The sequence below is a fragment of the Bubalus kerabau genome, chromosome 1, assembly GCF_029407905.1.
Source record: "Bubalus kerabau isolate K-KA32 ecotype Philippines breed swamp buffalo chromosome 1, PCC_UOA_SB_1v2, whole genome shotgun sequence".
NCBI lineage: Eukaryota > Metazoa > Chordata > Mammalia > Artiodactyla > Bovidae > Bubalus > Bubalus kerabau.
In genome coordinates, this window is record NC_073624.1 from 202,583,721 (window position 1) to 202,604,884 (window position 21,164).

At 37.7% G+C, this 21,164-nt stretch overlaps 1 long non-coding RNA gene across 1 annotated transcript in view; it reads right to left on the reverse strand.

The window, feature by feature from the left end:
- LOC129629916 (uncharacterized) overlaps positions 1-16,142 on the reverse strand; it is a 38,974-nt gene extending 22,832 nt beyond the window's left edge. Inside the window, exon 1 of the long non-coding RNA XR_008703379.1 lies at positions 15,011-16,142. This is a non-coding gene — a long non-coding RNA (uncharacterized LOC129629916). The remainder of the gene's footprint in view (positions 1-15,010) is intronic.
- Between the last annotated feature and the right edge of the window lie 5,022 nt (positions 16,143-21,164).

Sequence of the window (21,164 nt, forward strand, 5' to 3'; positions counted from 1 at the left end):
TGGCCACACAGGCATCAGTAAGTTCATAAGTAGGTGACTTGGGGTCACGGTCCAGAGCTATCCATTGGAGGGCTTCTGGTTCCAAGGTTTCTTTTTTTAATTTACTTGTTTTTAATTGAAGGATCATTGCCTTACAATATTGTGTTGGTTTCTGCCATATATCAGCATGAATCAGCCATAGATATACATGTGTTCCCTCCCTCCCACCTCCGGCCCCCCCACCCCTCTAGGTTGTCACAGAGCCCCAGTTTAAGTTCCCTGAATCATACAGCAAATTCTCACAGGCTATCTATTTTACATATGGTAGTATATATGTTTCCATGCTGCTCTCTCCATTCATTCCACCCTCTCCAAGGTTTCGTTGAGCAAAAAGAAAAACAATGCCTGGACTTTTCTTTGCAATAGTACTTATGAAACAACAGCTACCTAAGGATGCTATGAAACACTCTGCTGAAAATAAAAGTCCCCATACAAAACACTCATGCAAAACATAGCCAATGAAGGTGACAAGGAGATCCATGGATGACACTGAAGAGCATGGCCAAGATAGCCACACAGAATTAAATCTTTTGTTCAGAGATACCCTGGATCAGAAGGTAAGAAAGGAACAACTGACCTGATGTTTGTGCTGCACAAATGACAGATCACAATAAAAACAAGCAGCACCAATGATTGCTTCTCCAGAGATGGAAAGTTTGGGAGTTACAGTACAAAAGGCCAACAGAGAAAACTGTTTTACCAATGTGTCTCTTAACAGTCAAGTGAATGTTACTCATCCTCATTTATAGTCTCATAAATACTTATGACCAAAAAGAACAGAATGTGTTAATGACTAAACTCTGACTCATTTCTCTCACTCTGTATGGAGTCTGTTGCCAAAATCTATGGCTTCCTAAATGTCTCCTATAATTATGCCTTTCCTGTTTACTATCTATGTGGTTCACACATACATGATGTCAGTAGGGTCACAACAGCACCAGGACACCGTCTTACAGGTTACTAAAACTGGCCATCAGCCGTATTAGGAAACTGGTTCAATGTTACTCGAATAATAAGATATAATCTCGGTTTCTCATCTGGAAGGTTGTATTTTAAGGCACCATCAAGCTCTGAAATCTAGCTGAGGTTTGATAATCCCACACCGTCCTGTTCTCCATTAGTCTGCCACTGTCGCAGCATCAGACTCAATCATTTCTCACCTAGGCAACTACAATTTCTTCTTTATCTGTCAGCAGTTAACTTGAGGGAACAAATCCTTCTTCTTCATTTAGCCCTCTCACTCTACTCTATGACATTAACTCTCTTGGCTGTTGTGTTCATTGCCAAGATGTTCATCCTATTTTCCCAATCCTCCCAGCACAGACTAAATTAGACATCTGGTGCCACCCCATTAGGAACTGGCCACTCCTCAATAGTCTTTCATGGGTTCATTTATAGATTCTCCTCTTTCTGATGCCCCTGAGATTCCACAAAGCTCTCTGATGTGCAAACATATGCATTTGATTTCACTCCACCTAGCTGCCTACAGCTTCCTCTCCTTTTGTCTTCATTCAAACAACATTTACAGTCTCCCTCAAAAAAGTTGCTTTCCCAACTCCCAATTTGGTATGGCCTCATCCCATGTGAAAAAAGAGATGGCTGTTCACACTATCTGCTGCAGACAGCAAACTCCTGCAGGGCAGTGACAAAACTTAATTAGCTGTACTTTGTAGAAAACAGAAATTTAGCACTCAATATGTATTAAATAAAGGAAAACAGGAAACATTTTTTAAATTCTTGTTGCCATTTGATGTTTTTATGTGTCATGTTTTGAAATTATTTTTCTCAAAATACAAACTGGAACCAGTATCAGGAGGTTTCTACAATAGGCACTTTAAAAACCATCCCCACCCACAGACAATGAAGCCTCTGGATATTTGACTTTGATGACATGACATCTCTAAGGGAACTCTGTGGACAGTCGCATTATTTTTAACACATGCATGTATGTTCTTTCCATTATGCACTGTGGGTTTGTGCATCACAAGAACAAAGCGTAGATAACATTCACAAATAAAGCAAAGCTACATGAGTTTTCTTTTTGCACCATTATGTCCCTGGCACCTCACTGATGCAGAATAAACCCTTGATGAATATAATGCATTTTTTATTTCTAAGTGATGAGCAGGATATAAGTTTTAATTGTATAATTTCCATTCTGTGCATGATACATTTCAAAGGTAAGGGTACTAATTTGAAGGTGGTTGGTCCAGGAAATTGGGTTTACCCCTGCCTAAGAGTTCATGCAACTCCTGGAAACAGAGTTGAAGTGCTCAGAGATTAAAAAACATCCAGGTCATACAAAAGATTCCTCGGCTGTCTTAGGTACACACTTCTGATTCATTTCTCATTTCCAATAAGTTTCAAAAGAAAAAATCTTCTGTAAAGATATCCTTCATGCCTTCATGGCTATGTTTTCTTTTCTAATCCCATGGCCACTGCCTGACCCAATCCACCAGCTTCTCACAGAGGGTTACTGCAGAAAAAGTAACAAAGACTTCCCTGATTTTCAGACTTTGCAGTTCTACTACAGTATCCCCCATAATCCAACACATCTTTCTTAAACAAGCATTTTCTATAGCACCTTCCAAAACTACTGGGTTCTGTGATTTTTCTATTTATCAACACAAACCCACTCTGACATTTAATACTTTTTGTAATCCGATATAAGAAACCTAGGCACCATTCATGACTTTCCCTTTCTGCGCCAATTCTCCTTCTAAATTAAGCTCTAACCTACCACACCAAATCCTATCTGTTCTCTCTCAGACTTCTGTAACATTTCCTGCTTTTTACTTATAAGACAGCACAGAGATTAAGAGCACAGACTTCTTCAGTTCAAAGACTAGCCTTGGTGTCAAATAACCATGTAAACCTGGTGAAAGGAATTGACTTCCTTGTAGCTTACTAACTTTATCGCTAAAACGGGACATAATAATAGTACCTACCTCATAGTGTTGCTGGGTTTCCCAGGTGGCACAAGTGGTAAAGAACCCGCCTGCCGATGTAGGATATGAAAGAGACATGGGTTTGATCCCTGGATGTAAAGATCCCCTGGAGGAGGGCATGGTAACCCACTCCAGTATTTTTGCCTGGAGAATCCCCATGGACCAAAGAGCCTGGCAGGCTACAGCCCATAGGGTTGTGCAGAGTCGAACATGACTGAAGTGACTTAGCATGCATGTAAAGGGTTGTTATGAGGATTAAATGGGTATTTATAAAGGGGTGAAAATATTGTGTGACACAGAGTAAGTGCTATACAGGTAGTAGCTTGGTGATAATGGTGATGATGATGATGAGTGATCCAATGAATTTACTATATACACAAGAACCAGAACAATCTTATAAAACTATGTCATATTGGAAAATATTCTCAAAACTTTTCAAAGAATTTCCATTAATAACACAAAGAACAAAATTCAAATTCTCTACTCTGTCCCTCAATGTCCAGCATGATCTGAGTCTTGTCTATCCATCCAACTCATCTTGAGCTTCTTACGCCCTTCTTGTCTCCAGGCCTTAAGCTTTTGTTAGTTTATAGAATCCATCAATGCCTTTTAGTGTTATCTGTTCTATTCTCTACCTCTCACCTACCTGACTCCTTCTGAACCTTTAGATTTTGGCTTGAAAGTCAACTCCCTAGAGATGTTTTCTCTGACCACCCTACCTAAAATGTTTTCCCATCTCCCACTTTCACTGTGGCAGCATCCAGCTCATATCGTCTTCATCATATAGCAGTATCACTACTACCATTACTTATCACAAACTTGCTTCTTATATTTGTTTACTTGGTTTTTGCTTATCTGCTGCAGTCAACTAGAAGGTAAGTCACATAAGGGCAGTATATTACATGTGTCTTTTCCACCACTGACTCACCAGCACTACGACAGAGCCTAGGAGATGGTGTGTATGCCATCATTATTCATGGGACATCCTATCAACGGTTTTAATTTTATTCAACTATTTGTCTCTACTCCCAGATTCTTGCTCTCCACTGTGTTCACAACAATTGTCTCCTCTTTGCATCACGGTACACTATATCCATCTCTGAGACTTCACTCATCACCTCCCTTGCCAGGAATACTCAACCCTTCCTGCTTGGTCTGCCAAAATTCTGATGAAGTCATCTTACCCTCGCTGATCTTTTGCTCCTTATTATTTCTCTATCATTTAAAATGTCTCCACAAAATTATAATCCATATATATATATATAACAATATTCTAATTCCTTAATATATGCTGCCATCATTTCCTAAACTAAACTCTGAATATATACGTTTATATATATACTTATTCCTAGAGTTACTATGTCAAAGAACACTGATTTAGAATCAAGTGATTAGAATTAGATAACTTCATATGTATTAGATATATTTATTAGATGTCTTAGATAACACCACAAGGAGGATCTTAAAGAAAACTAAGGCCCATATGTACATACTAAAATTCTTAATATCCACCCCAGCAAAGCTATCATCTTTAACATCCTAACACTTAAAAAAAAGAAATTTACTTCTCTATCCCAAAAGACACTTTTGTAAGTTTTATAAGAATTTGGTTTTGCTTGGGTGGTGATGACACCTAAGCATCCCAAAGTATTCCAGACTCTAAAATTTGCAGGAACAAAACATACTGGAGACCATATGGAAACAAGTTCTGCAAGAATTCTGTGTAGTTAGCATCTGCTTCTATCAAAACTGGTACAGAAACTGATGAACTTGGCTTTTGGCTTCTTCTCTCAGGATAATGCCTCAAGGATAGTTTCATCAAGGAATACTACTAGAAAGTGTTTTGCCAAGATCATAATAGCAGAGTTATATTTTCTTTAAAGTTCAAGGATTACTCATACTTTGTTCTCATTCAATTCAAACTGGTTAACTTCTTTTATCAAGGCTACAGTTTCAGTACAAACACCTGTACTTCTGAACATCAGTGCTACTGACTCATGCATCTTTGTCTAATGAACTCAGAGATCAAGTGTAAGATCAACAAGTGTGAAGAGTAACTTTGGTAAACATTATTGACCCTCAAAGCCAAGCTCTGCACGGCCTTGCCTCTCCCACACACCAATATTGCCCTAGGGGCTACTTTTCCTACCACTCAACAAAAAATTATGGGCAGCCAGCTCTTTGCCAGGAATTGTTCTAGGTGCTAGAAACCTTGCGGTAGAAGACAGGCAAGGTCAGTGTTCAAGGGACTTAGTAACATTCCACTGGTAATCTTGGCTCATTCTGTGGCTGACAATCATACATCAAGATTTGTTTTCTTCATCTTGTACTTCTCTCAGTGCTGAAAGGCAAAATGAAATCTCCTTCTTGACATATTATGCTTCCTAATTATTTTAAATTGATAGTATTTACTTCTAAATTCTCAAACATTTCCCATCATAATTAATAGAATCATGTTTATAGGTCTAGGGGCTTCCCTGGTAGCTCAGACAGTAAAGAATATGCCTCCAATGTAGGAGACCTGGGTTCGATCCCTGGGTTAGGAAGACCCCTGGAGAAGGGAATAACAACCCACTCCAGTATTGTTGTCTGGAGAATTCCATGAACATGAACATGAACATGAAAATTATTATTAATTTTATATTACAAAAAGAGCCCTTTTGAATTCGTTTAGACATGTGTTTACTAAATTACTGATTCTCATGGAAAAAAATACATAAGCATAATAATTATTCCTAAAATTTCTTCACATATAGATTCCAAATTACTGATCAATTCAGAGTCATTAAGGTTCATAATTTCCATATAAAATATTCCTTTGTTTCAAGATCCTTGGTGAAATAGCATTTTTTAATCATGCCTCATAACTGTCTTCAGGATTCTCCTGCAAGCTTTAGATTATATAAATATCAGTATCCATGTATGTGATATATATATATATATGTACACACACACACTGATACATATTTTTATGCCCATATATAAGCATTAACAAATGCATATCAATTGTCGCCTACATGGAAGCAACTGCATGATGCCTTTTGATTTCACACATGTCAAAATGTAAAAAATAGTGTGGTTCTTAAAAATGATAAAGTATATAACAATAAGAATGTAAGTCAATTTTTTTTTTAATGTACACTATAGCTACAAATTTTAAAAGAAAAATACTCCTAATTCTATCCACAAGTATCTTCAAGGGCAATGTTAGTCTCACACAGAGAAGCAATGACTACATGGCAAGTCCCAAAACTGTTAAAAGCTGCCCAAATAGGATCATTCTTATCAATTCCTAAGGCAGAAACAAGAAGTGTGCTCCCCTTTAAAAGTTACCAGTGTCTGCTGTTGGCTCTGTTAGAGGAAACGACTCAAAAGTGAGACCACGAACAGAGACTTCCTACAGAAAGAGCTTTGCCAAGAACCTTAATTTAGCACTATGAAATCCTAGAGCTGGTAGAGAATTTGAACAGTGTCTAGTCCCAATATCCTTCTCTGGCACTGAGGAAACCCAGACCTGAAGTCACAGAAAGTGAAAGTGTTAGTCGTTCGGTCGTTTCCGACTCTTTGCGACTCCATGGACTGCGGCCCAGCAGGCTCCTCTGTCCATGGAATTCTCCACAGTGGAGTGGGTAGCCATTCCCTTCTTCCTGACCAGGGATCAAACCTTGGTTTCCTGCACCGCAGTCAGATTCTTTACCGTCTGAGCCAGACACTAGACCTCAAGCTTCCTGTGTCTTATGCCAGAGCTCTTTCTTGCACTCACTTCAGGGCTTCTCTGGGAGTCATTCTAGCACTTCTGGAAGAGAAGTAGTACCCCATTCATGCTTCCAATATTTCACATTGAAGGGACGCTGACTGCAATATAGTTCTTATAGGCTTCATTGGAAAGGACTAAAAAAAGCCTTTTCAAACATTCTTAAAGCACTGTTTGAAATGATTAATGGGTAGGAATCACTGATCTAGAACAAAAGTCAGTAAACTAGACTTCTTAGACAAAACCCCACCTGCCATCTGTTTTTGAAAAGAAAGTTTTGTTGGAACACATTCATGCCCATTTGTCTCTGTATTGTCTATGGCTGTTTTCAAACTATAATAATGGTCGCATAGTTACAATGGAGACCACATGGCCTATAAGCAGAAAATATTTACTATTTGTCTTTTTACAGAAAGAGTTGACTGTCTCCTTACCTAGCAGACAGGCTTTTAAGGACAGAGGTTAGGAATAATAACAGGCTATAGCTTCAGGCTCCAGAATAGATTTTATGTATTGACAGTAAAGAAAAGACTATTTTTAAACACACATGCCACCAGGACACTCATTATACCTCATATTCATAATTAAACATCCCATAGAACAGAACATAAACACACATACAAACACACATGCACACTTTCAGAAAAAAAAGCAAGTTTTTTTTTTTCTTCAGTTATCTGCTAGGGCTATCCTTGTTGTCACAATGTAATTAAGTGATACATTTATTTCTTCAGCTATGAAGAATTCTTCAATCACCCTTCTGATTCATTCATGCTTCCCCCAAATCCTTGTCCCATGTATTTGAGCCCTGACCTCAAACTATCAATACTCCCACTCCTGAGTCATTCAAAACAATAATCTATTTCTCTGCAGTACTACTGCAATACAATTCTTGTCTGATAGACATTGATTCTTTATGGAATACATCCTGCAAATAGTAAGCCTCCACAAACATAAATAGGTTGCAGACATTCTATTAATATTATAAATTAAAATACTGCTTTATTTTTATCCAAAACTTAATAAATATGCATTACTTTTAGATTACAATTGTATGGTTATCGAGAGCAGAAACTTTGGAAATAACTGTGCTCCTCACTTAGCTCAAAAATATCCACTTAATGCTAAGCAAATCAAGGGATTGCCTTGATGGTGAAAACTCAACAGGACTCCTTCAGCATTATTCATATAAATGAATCAAGAATTTAGCTTACAATCATGCTATATTTTAAATCAGGACATAACTTAGGTATTAATGCTGTGTATACAGATTTTTGCTTGAGGAATTTTTTTTTTTTTTTTTTTGCCTAAATAAATGTTACAAATTAAAAAAAAAATTAGCTCACAAAAGAAGAATCACTGGATTTATTTGGAAATCAATTTATAGATAGTGAGTCTAGATAAAAAGTACCAATTCTTCTTCAGAAAATGTTATGGAACTTATAAAGTTTGGGACAACTTGGGAAATAGTACAACCTCTATACTGATGTGGTAATACGCTAGATGGAAAATATATATCCAAATAAATACCTCTTTAAGTGTACAGTCTCCCATGGCCTTAATGTGCCACCCGCTAATATTTTACAGGCAGTTCCTACAAGAATAGAAACATCCTGAAATGCAATTCATTAAATGAGTCCCTCAACCATACTGTTAAAAAAAAATTCTGAACTTTACTTGATTCTGTAAACTTTCCAACAGAGAGCTTTATGTATGCTAATAGTGTTGGCCAGTGAACATCCCCAACAATTTTGCCTGGGTAAGTAAACCTAAGAGAGAGTTTGGCAGTCATCCGCACTGAGGTTTTCCTAAGCCTGCAAGAACGCCTTTAAATTCTGCAATTGGTGAAAATGCTCCTTTAGATACCCATACTTTCCAATCTCTTCATTTCCTCCCAGCTTGATTTCTAGCATTTTGGTTCATTTGCTCTCAATTCAAAATAAGACAAAATAAGCTTACTTAAAATTTAGGAGAAAATATAAAAGATCTGGGGATGCTGAGAAGAAATACAAGAAAAACAAATATGGCACTGGGACATTAGAAAAAAACCTGTCATAGAGTTGCAGAAAGAAGAAAAACAGATTTATTTGGATAAAGAAAAATAGTATATGAAAAATAAATATGAAGTTGAATGGAGTGGGAAGTGAGAAGGCGGGGAACAGAGGAATGAGGGTAAATATGACACTCATATGGAGAACTCCTGGCTGTGAGAGCTTATAAACATTGGAATGATTTAACAGTCTCCATGGGAGAGCTGTAAAATGTTTTGTTCCTGGAAATGTTTACACAAAAGGTAGGTAAATTGATGCAGAGAAGTAATTTAATTGACATCTCTAGACGTCCTTCCAACTCTGATTCTGTAACTTTAGAATGACTAAGGTGACGCCAAAAAAATAACAAGAAAAGAACCCAAGCTTATGTTAAGCATACAAACAAGATTTATGGTCTGCCTCAGACTTTTTTCCCAGAGTAACATAGAGTGAATTTCAAATGCATTGTTCTCTTCTGGTAATCATTTGTTTAAGTGCTAAGAGTGACTCAGTGCAGTTGTGTAACAATATTCAGTCTTTACACGTAATTGTCCGTCTGGCTTTCTTTATATTCTTGGCCCAATTTTCTTAAATCTCCATATCAAATAGATGTCTCATCAGCTTTCCAAGTCTTCCTAAAGCCCACACAGCAACAAAGACCTAGCACAGCCAAAAATAAATCAGTAAACAAATTTTTTTTTTTTTAATAACAATTTCTACAGCCTCTACTAGTTATTTCTATACTCTTAATGACAGGCTCAGCCTTAGTTAAATCAGTTAAAGAACTTTCTTTTTTCTCAAATTTACAAAATGTTGATCCATTCTAATGCAGTTTTAGTCTACATTATAAGGTATGCCTTTCTGGGAAGTAACAGCATACTTAAGGTTTTTTTTAATGTAATATAATGGGTTTGATTTGGAAGATGCATGTTTATTCTGCATTTTCTCTTTATCTGAGTTTAACAGTACATGTAGCTATTCTCCTTTTGGCCCATCACACACACAAAAAAATTGTTCATGCAGTTTTACCATCATGTAAATCTAAGTGAGGCTCTAACAACAATTCATGGTACCAGCATTCCTCAGAGTCTTATCATTTATTTCTCTCTACTTTATATGCCCATTTTTTAGGGGTAACATTGAATTTTGAAAGCCAACTTTCAATTACAGCATATTCAAAAACTGCACCATTCATACTTGGTTGAAATTTCCACAAGGACTGTATTTGAACTACTATTTCCTACTATCATTGTAAGTGAGCACTTTTTTTCTTTTTACCCACTCTGAATGGTACTAAATTACCCAGTCATAATTTCTTTGGCCAACCTCTACTATTTTCTATTCCCCTTTCCTTTTACTCCAGTAATTACTTGCTTTCAGTTCTTTTTATAGGCCAACCAATTCATCACATACATTCAGTATTTTCTCATAATTTGCACTATAAAAACGGTCTCTGACATCTCGCCAATATCCTACTGGTCTCACTATTTTTGCTTTTATTTAAATGCTAATTATTTCAGTCTTGGGAATTTTGGGAAAACTGAGGGTCCTAAAATTTTAAGGTCATTAACCCAGCTAGTCATTAACTCTCAAAAAAGGTCCTTATAGGAAAGAAGGTGTTTATTATTCCTGTATCATCTTTAATTTTAAAAAAGGACCTATTTTCTCCCGGTACAACTGGTTTTTATACATAACAGGATTTATGAGTTTAAAACAAATTTAGGAAATGTCAAAGAAGAATTTTAAGTCATTATCGGTTAGTGAGTCATTTTAATTATATACAAGGGAAGCCAATAAGTAGATTAATTTCTTTAATTACAGACAAAATCAGAAGAGAAGGTGAAAACACAACTGTTTGAGGAGAGTAGAACACCCCCCTACCCCGATCTCCTTGGGTAAGCAATATCCAACAAAGAGCCAATCAAGATATTCACAAGGAAACAATTTTACTCATTTCCAGATTCTCTGAAAAGCAGAGCACAGAGCGAGTTTTGTAGTAAGACATATGCAACCCCATCCCTGAGTAATGGCTCTGGGCCCTTTCCCTTATGAGAATTTCCCATCTCCCCTCAATTTGACCAAGCTCAGCTCCCAACACTAATTGGCCATGAGGCCAATTCCCTCTAACATAGAACAACGAGCTGAACATTGCTTGGGGGAAAGTGTCTTTATATCAACATGTAAGTATATACATATAAACAGCAAAGTTGGGCAAAATGCTTATAATCTTGATGTCACCCCTATAGTCTTGGAGCACTTTCTTATATGTGGCATGAGATGTGACAGTATCTCCTTGTGCTTTTCTTGCCCAAACCTGGGTCAACCATTTCTCTAGAGACCCTCATTTCTTTGTCTAGATGAATGTATTTAGAAAACAAATTCTGAGCACTAAGTGGGCTCATTGCTGTAAGGGTATTCTTATATCTAGACCTTTCCAGTTTATAGCTCAAGGAAATACACCTATGCTTTCAAGTCCAAGTCAACACGAGCAGATGAGACAAAGATTCACTGTGAAGCTAATGAGCTCCTTCTAAGGTTCTCTACCTAATTTAGTATTTCTAATTTTTCTTAAAGAGTCTCCAAAATTATATAAGCTGCAAGGCTTAACAAAAACCATGTATTCCTAAATCCTCATACCCTAACACAGGGTGTTCCTTATGTTCTACAATACCATTTATGTAATCTGCCTTCCCTGATAGCTCAGTTGGTAAAGAGTCTGCCTACAATGCAGGAGACCCTGGTTTGATTCCTGGGTCAGGAAGATCCCCTGAAGAAGGGATAGGCTACCCATTCCAGTATTCTTGGGCTCTCCTTCTGGCTCAGCTGACAAAGAATCCACCTGCAATGTGGGAGACCTGGGTTCGATTCCTGGGTTGGGAAGATTCCCTGAAGAAGGGAAAGGCTACCCACTCTAGTCTTCTGGCCTGGAGAATTCCAGTCGTTCAGTCATGTCTGACTCTTTGTGACCCCATGGACTGTAGCCTACCAGGCTCCTCTGTCCATGGGGTTTTCCAGGCAAGAATACTGGAGTAGGTTGCCATTTTCTTCTCCACTGTATAATCCATGGGGTCGCAAAGAGTTGGACATGACTGAGCAACTTTCAATCTGTCTTCTTTGACAGTGAAAACCCTGATTCCCCAAAGGATCAATATATAAACTCACCTTCTTTATCTTCTAATATACTTAAAATAATTTTGGAATTACATTATCAATATCAATACCTACAACAAACCTGCTAAGTCCAGTTTAAGATTTTATTGCCATTCTGTGCTGTGAATGAATTCTAACAAAGGGCTGTTCAAAGCTATTTGAATTTTTACTTTGTGTGGTTGTATTATCAATTTCATAACATCAGGTTCATTTATATGTGTTTCTATTTAATTTTAGGGGCTTTTACTGATAATTTAATCTTATTTTCACTAAATAATTACATTACTCAAAACTCAAAATGATAAAGCTAGAGAAAGCATTCCTATCCTTAACCTCTCCTATCTGCTCCTACCCATCCTGAGGTCTCTGCTTTGAAATGTCACTTTGTCCCTGACTCCTATAGGGAAGAGTAGCCATAACTCTCTGTGCCTCTTTATCATTCTTAAGTTGCTTTACGGTCTTTAAAACTACATTTCACTATAGGACATAATTATATATTTGTGGAAGGAGACATAACAATATCCATTCCATAAGTCTGTAGTATATTTAACCCATCCTCTATTGAATGGTATGCAAGTTTTCCCCAGTCTTTCACTGTTGCAGACCCTACTGTAATGAACACCCATTTACTTATAGTTGTGTTCATTTTTATATTTAATATATTTTAAATATTAATCTTCAACAAAAGTCAGTGTATAGTATAGAAGAAACAAAAATTTAGATGTGTTTTATAAGATAACTATGATTTCAAAGACATTGCCTACCTATGGCAGCTTCAGTTTAAGCTGCAGACTTACAGATAGCATATTTTTGTTTCACTTATTCTCAGTGGTAAATGCTTGAGTGGATGCAAAAGCTTGAATACAAGAAAGAATACAAGAAAATTATTTCTAAGATCCTACATAACCCCAATACTCCAAGTATCCAAAGCTCTTTTGGCTGTATAAAATATACCAGTTTGCTTTAACCCATTTTTCCCAGATCTTTTAAGACATTGATGCATAAAATGATAGAAGTCTCTTGGAATAGAGTATTGATATCTACAGGTAGTATTAGGGTTCTTTAATTTGATGTTTACAGCAAAAATAAGGACAGTAATGGATAACACTGATTTTTTTTAATCTGAGTTCATAATGATACTGTGAGAAAACAAAGTGAAAGAGAAGAGGACCAGCTGTGTATGTCGTAAAGTGGAACACCAAAATGTGAACAATTTGGAAATCTAGGAGAAAGGTATTCAAGTGTTCTTTAAAATGTTTCAAAATTTTTAAATATCGGGGAAAGGAAAACAAATCATGAAGATGAGTGTGAAAAGCAAGGAGCAGATACATAGTGAGATGCAGACATCCACCTCTTTCCCACCCTTCTGTTCCTCATCCTACTTTCTCTCTAAAAAAATAAGTTGCAGTAAATTCCTGCTTTGACAAAACCAAACATAACTCCATATTCAGTGTGCTATGGATAATGCATTCTCAAGAACTATTTTATTTTAAAATATAAAAAGGTACATTAGAGGAGTTCCTGGGAAGTGGAAGGGGCATTTGAAACTAATCCAAATATTAATGTAAATACTGTAATTGCAGGATATTTTATGTGTCAATTTGATAGGCATACTGCAACACAATCCTAATTAAATGCAGTCTCTTTAGAAATGCATACTGAACATACAATAGTAGTAACTTTACCATTAACATTTATTCTAAATCCAAAGGTGATTTAGGAAATGTTACATAACATACATTTCGGGGAAGTGTCAAATTAAACTAAGGAGGGCTGGTCTGCTTATCCTTCATTCCCAGCTTCTCACCTCACTTTTAGATTCCCACAGCTTCAGGGGGTTGTCATCCTAAGCAGGCATTACTTATTCATTCAATTTGTTTCTCCTCACTACCAAAAGCTTATCTCTGCTTTGTGTCTGCTCTTTTCAACCCTCTGCTTCCCAATTCCTAAGCACTGCATGGAGATTCACCTTCTGTATCCGTTTCCTTCTTGGTCCACAGTATCTGCTGGCTAGCCTTAGAAATCATTCCTGCTTAGCATGCTAATTACGCAAATCAGTTGACCACTCCCTAAGTGTATTAACTGCAGCCTTCTGACAAAGATACCACAACTTGCTAATGCCTCATTTACATCAACGTTATTCCCACAACTTTCTCTGGAAACTACAGCCCTGTGCACATCTTTATAAAACACATTACTTAATAGCGAAATTATTTGCCAAGGTCTTTATTATATCCCAATTAGATCAAGTTCCTTCAGGGCAGATATCCTATCTTGAACATTTTTGTATCCCTACACATAACCCAACACTTAGCACATTATAAACTCTCAGTAAAAGACCATGGGACTTAAATATCAAATTGAAAACAATTTCTTTCCGGAAACATTTCAACCTGGAAGTAGACTGTGCATTTCAGAGAGAATTCTTTGTTTTAGGAAAAGCCAACCTAGAAAGCAGAATAACAAGCAGGGAGACCAAAGACCAGTAGCCTTTTCCAGTTGCCAGAAAAACTCCCTGTGGTTGAATGCAGATGGATTCAAAAAAACCTGTTAGCTGAAACAAGGGTAGCTTTATAGAAGCGTGCTCAATACCAACCTTGAGATAATCCAACCAAAGAGCCCATTTCAAAACAACAGAATTTGAGCCATTTCTGTGAACCGTCACTTTAACCCAGGTGATTCTTGTTAAACTCAGAAAGAAAAAAATAAAATTTAACAAACTTACTCAAAACAATTTTCCAGGGAAAAAAGCACAATAGATTATATATGTTCACCAATCTACTACTGGAATTTAAAACCTCAATCTACTTACTATCCTGATCCTACACAAAGCAACAGTAGTTCTAGAAAATAAAAAAAAAAAGAAGAAACTGTCTTGAAAGGCAAACTGCAATCACGGGCTTAGCCTCTACAGTATGTTACAGTAGAGACCAAATTCTAAACCTTTGAACTATAGGAAACAACTTGCAATTCTCTGGTTCTCTAGACCTGAGAGATTCTAAGAATGAAAATGAACTGAGGTGAAGATAGAAGACCAGAATTCTAGAATCCGCATCAGTTTCTTCTGTTCCATCAAGCAAAGCACTTACCTTCACCTCCTACTCTTAATCTGAAAGTTGAATATCTTGAACTTGACATGATTTTCAGGTTCTTTCAAGGCACATTATTTTTTAAAAATCCCATGTCTGACTTTTTTTTATGCAAATAAAAGTAAAAAGTGGTGAAACTGCCCATAAACTGTCTTAATATGTAAGAGTTTTAAGTGATTCCTAGATTGTCCTGTCCAGACCTAGCTCACAAGACCAAAGCTGAGATCTCACGATTTTACTCTCAGGGGTTGGGAATGCTGACCGCAGATTGCTTACAGCTGATTCCACTCAAGGAATTAATCTCAGATGCAGGGGTTTACTGGTAACAAACACTTCTTCCCAAAGAAGAACCTCCAAATATCAGTCATTGCAGAGGTACAGAGGCTCAGCCCTCTTGCCTCAATTTAGGACATCCCTAAAAGGCAGTTCTAGGTCTAAAGCAACCTAGTTTAAAAAATCCAGGTGCCAGTATTATTTTGTGTATGTTTTTAAGATTTCCAAACCTCTATTCTGAGATGCAGTGTTACTTTACAATGTCTGATCTTTGCAAGAATTTATTTGAAACTTTGTTAGGAAGAACCAAAGCAGTCTTTGTTGTTCAGTTACTAAGTCTTTGCGACCCCCATGGACTGCAGCACGCCAGGCTTCCCTGACCTTCACTATCTCCTAGAATTGGCTCAAACTCATGCTCATTGAGTCAGTGATGCCATCCAACCGTCTCATCCTCTGTTGCCCCCTTCTCCTTCTGACTTCATTCCTTCGTCTTTAGTCTGGAGTTAATTTTGCCTCAATAATGAAGCAATAAATAACCTTCTGAATACTCTGCCCAACACCCGCTCCCATGTGGCTAATAGGAATTCCAACAATTTCTGACCCTCTCTGTGTTCAGGGTATTGTTTTGATTGCCCCTTTCTGGTAGTTATTTTCCCAGCTTTGAGAAGTCAGTTGAAGATCCCCGACTCTCAAAGATGTTTGGAGCACCCTCTCCCTCTTTCTCTCACTCTCTGTAGCTCTCACCAATATTTTTCTCTGAAAACTCTAACCACATCAACACTCCCAAACTCCCAAAGCTGTCTCCTCAGCTCAAAATACAAGTGAGAACATAAGATTATATCAAGGAAATGAAGCATCATGATCAAACTGACCAAGTTTATGCATCAACCCATGCAAATCTATGTGATTTTTCTCAAGTATCAGTCAGTATGATTCCCCTTCCTAGAAATCCCGGAAATATCTGAAATACAGAACAAGTACACTTCCCAGGAAGTTTTATTAAGATGTTTTATTAGCAGAATATACTATAAAACATATATACCTAGAATCATTGACATTTCTGAGATGATTTCAACCTACAAAACCAAATACTCTTACACCCCAGATAAACTGCCAATAACTGAGCTACCAGCATTCTTCCCATGGCCTCCATACCACATGGTTTCGTAGTAAACAAAGATGGAATACCTGTACAACAAACTCCCCTATTTTCAGAGAACTTTCTGGTCTCCTCTGACAGTTGTGGGTCCCTGCAATCATACCAGAATCACACACTCTTGTACCCAAAGACATACAGTTATACAAGTCAAGATAAGCTCAGAAAATTTTCCACCTATCAGAAATTTGGAATGAAACCTAGAGATACCAATTAATTTCTTTGGTGCCTGAACTAAAATGACCTTTACAATGGTTTGCAGCTCTTACATGGAAGAGCTGAGATAAGCTGATCTACTGAGAAGAGAGTGAAGATGAGATACAAAGAGAAACAGATTTGGGAGAGAGTGAATAAGGTTATAACAGCTTTACAATTCTCAGTGATTTCCCGTGTGAGATACATCTATGTTTCCTGACATGAATTCCAATAAGAAACAACTGGGTTGGCAAAAAATTCCATTCGGGCCTTTCTGTACAATGTTATGTAAAAACCCGAATGAACTTTTTGGCTAAATCAATATTTTAATAAATTCTCCTTTTTCACTTTAACTAGAATAACAGAAAAATTGATGTAGCGTGCCTTATGGGATGTAATCAAAATGCAACTTTATCTCCCATTGTCCCTTTAAACTTTATTCACTAAAAGAATAATTTTCTCTTACCCTTGCGTGAAATTCTTTCTCTAGTAAACCCCATAAGTTTCTGTTTTCATTTAAGTATAAAATGTCCTCCAGTCACTTTAAAATCCCAAAACTGCCTCAGTTCTCTAAAGTATCTGGGCCTAGATAATAATGCAAACTCAATTTTCCTCTCAGGCTTCTACTGACAGCAACTTGCAAGTGGAAATGCAGGAGAAGCTGGGTGGGGGCATCATCTCTCTTTCTCTACTCACCATGTCTCCTCTAACTAGTTTCTGACATCCCCAAGGTTGAATCCAAGTGGGAAAGAGGTGCTGGGTTCAAGAGCAGTCATACAGGAAATGCTAGAATCAACTAGCAATAGGCCCCTCTCAGTGAAAGATGTTCAGATGCTCATATATTTCATCAGAACCTTAGTGAATTTTCTAGAGGAATACCCTAATCACTGCAGGCTTAATCCCTACAATTCCTGCAATGTGACAAATACACATATTCTTTTGGTAGCCCTCTCTTCTTTGGCCCTCACATTCCCAGGAATCCAGGTAATCTATGCCATACAAAACTCTTTCTTCGAATTCTCAGGTTCTCTGAGAGGTTCTCTTGGACAGAATTAGACATAGCTTCACCATTTCTGTCTGGAGAAGGCAATGGCACCCCACTCCAGTACTCTTGCCTGGAAAATCCCATGGATGGAGGAGCCTGGTAGGCTGCAGTCCATGGGGTCACTAAGAGTCGGGCACAATGGAGCGACTTCTCTTTCACTTTTCACTTTCATGCATTGGAGAAGGAAATGGCAACCCACTCCAGTGTTCTTGCCTGGAGAATCCCAGGGACGGGGGAGCCTGGTGGGCTGCCATCTATGCGGTTGCAGAGTCAAACACAACTGAAGCGACTTAACAGCAGCTGCAGCAGCAGCACCATTTCTGTCTTTCCTATGAGTTCCACCCTTGGTGCATGGGAAGAAGGCATTCTTTGCACAACTGCCACTAGGAATGAATTACATTTCAGACAGTCCTCTGCTCTCTTCCTTTGCCCAGTTGACAGCAACAGCGCCTCACCTGGATCTGCAGATCTTACATTTTCTGAGTTGTCCTATTGAGGCAGAACGACTCTCACCTCTTTCTCATGGAGAAGTGGGAATCTAGGCAAGAGTTCACAAATCTCTTCTTTTGTCTTCCCTGGATCCTTTTATGCAATTGACCTGGGTCATGGTACCTGAGAGGTCCAAGAGTCTAAAAAAAAGTCCGTCTGCTTTGTTCATTTCAATACAGGACCTTTGCTTTGTGTGTAGCTCCCATTGCATCCTGCTGCTGCTAAGTCGCTTCAGTCGTGTCCGACTCTGTGTGACCCCATAGACGGCAGCCCACCAGGCTCCCCCGTCCCTGGGATTCTCCAGGCAAGAACACTGGAGTGGGTTGCCATTTCCTTCTCCAATGCCTGAAAATGAAAAGTGAAAGTGAAGTCGCTCAGTCGTGTCTGACTCTTCGCGACCCCATGGACTGCAGCCCACCAGGCTCCTCCATCCATGGGATTTTCCAGGCAAGAGTGCTGGAGTGGGGTGCCATTGCCTTCTCCACCCATTGCATCCTAGTACCTCAGGAAAGTTACATTTTATCATTGCAACATTAACGGTAGTTGGTTTCTGTTACTCTCCCTCCCCCATCCCTAACAAAGAACCATAAACGAAGCACCCCCAGTATTTATGGTGAATATCTACATTATAGGCTTTATGAACATGAAGGTAAATCTCACTGTTGAATGACTGTATTAATGGAAGGTAACTGTTCTCTGAGCCAAGAATTTGAATCACATTAACTAACAAATGAGCTAGCAAACAATTCTACATCCTTATCCATGTGTTATCTTGAATTTCTTTATCTAGAGTGGACTAGAAAGTAAACCTTGTGAAATGGCTTAAGGAAAAGATTATTCTTATTTAGAAAATAGAGGTTGTGAAAATGTCAAAAGTATAAAAGGCTAGGAGTGTAGAATATGACTGTGGCTTAAATCTACGACTATTATCATAGATGGAGAAGGAAAATGCAACCCACTCCAGTACTCTTGCCTGGAAAATACCATGGATGGAGGAGCATGGTAGGCTACAGTCCATGTGGTCACAAAGAGTCGGACACAACTGAGGACTTCACTTTCTTTCTTTCTTTTATTATCATAGAACCCATGAGATCATTGATATTGAAGAAATATTGAAGAAATATTAACTGGGTACCTAAGCATGTACCTGGAGTAGGACATGGCAACCCACTCCAGTATTCTTGCCTGGAGAATTTCATGGACAGTGGAGCCTGGCAGGCTACAGTCCATGGGGCCACAAAGAGTTGGACATGACTGAGCACCCCATCCACCACCATTTAACATGTACAATCCATTATGATGAATGCTAAGTACAAATGCTGAATAAAATGGGCATAATTCCTGCTTCTTTGAAGCTTTCTATCTATATTCATTCTAGCTAAACACAAGAAAAAAAAAGAAAGATTCATGAAATTATTTCCGCCAGTGCCCTACTTACTCATCAAGGAAGAGAGAAAATTGTGATGAAAGGTAAAATCTGCTTAATTTATGATGTGAAAATATGTACAGGAAACATGTGCCTTTAGTCATAAATGTGAATCCTTAGAAAGCCAGGTGCTTGTACAAATTTTTTGCATGAGGCAAAAATAAATGAACTGACCTTTAACAGAGTAATGGTAAAGAAATATTTTTGCCATATATAATATGAAGTTAATAGGAAAAAGAATAAGGTAACCACATTTCTGCAGAATTGCTCTCCTCCAATCTGAAGAAATTAAAAGAAGATGAGGGAGGTAGCCCCGGACAGGAGCTCAATGTCTGATGAGGAAAACACCTGTGAATACATACACACATGTCACATGTAGTACACAGAACAGCCCTCCTCATTCACCAAGGCTGCTTTCATATTGCACATTCAAGGAGGATGAGGTTGATATTGTAAAAATGATGACATGTAAGATACTATAGGGTTTATTTTGCCAACAGAAATCCGATTTTAAATTTTATAAACTACCTTATTCCGTTATTTATGATGTTCTTGAATATTTTATTTACATTTTGCTTTATTAGAGATATATAGGACATGGATTGTGAAGAATTATCTCTCAGATTGTCAACAGACCTACTAGTTTTACCTAAAGCCAGCTGATTTACATCCTAGCTGACACCCATGGGCAGTCAGATGGCCCTGTAAACCATGAATATTTAGAAACCTGCTTTAAAAGACTTTATCAGAAATGAATGATGATAACCTGCTTTGTTACTTCTGGATACTCTGCACATACTTAGCCAGTGTCTACTACTATTCAACACTAATTGATGATTCTTTTCTAGATTTTGGAATTCAGAAGAGTCTCTTGAGAAATGACTTACAATTAGGGCTAATTCATAATCCAGCTCAGGACACTCTTGAGATCAAAAGGAGGAATTATTCCAAGACAGGGAAACAACCTAAACTTTCACTGATGAATAGATAAAGATGTGGTACATATGTGCAATGAAATAGTATTTAGCCATAACAAAGAATGAAACATTGCCATTTGCAGCAACATGGATGTGCATACTCAGCGAAGTAAGTCAGACAAAGACAAATATCATATGATACAGCTTATATATGGAATCTAAAATATGACACAAATGAACCTATCTACAAAACAGAAACAGACTCACAGAGAGAACAGACTTGTGGTTGCAAAGGGGAAGAGGGGGTAGGGGAGGGATGAATGGGAGTTTGGGATTAGCAGATGCAAACTATTATTTATATTAATAGAATGTATAAACAACAAGTCCCTACCATTTAGCACAGGGAACTATATTTAATTTCCTATAATAAACCATAATGAAAAGAAATATGAAAAAGAATGTATGTGTGTATATATATATATGTAATATGTACATATACATATATATATGTATAACTGAGTCACTTTGCTATACAGCAGAACTAAGACAAATTGCAAATCAACCAAACTTCATTAAAATAAAAAATTTTTAAAGGAGGAGCTATTAATAAATATGCCAAACAAGAGATATAAACCAGCAAATGGTAACTCATG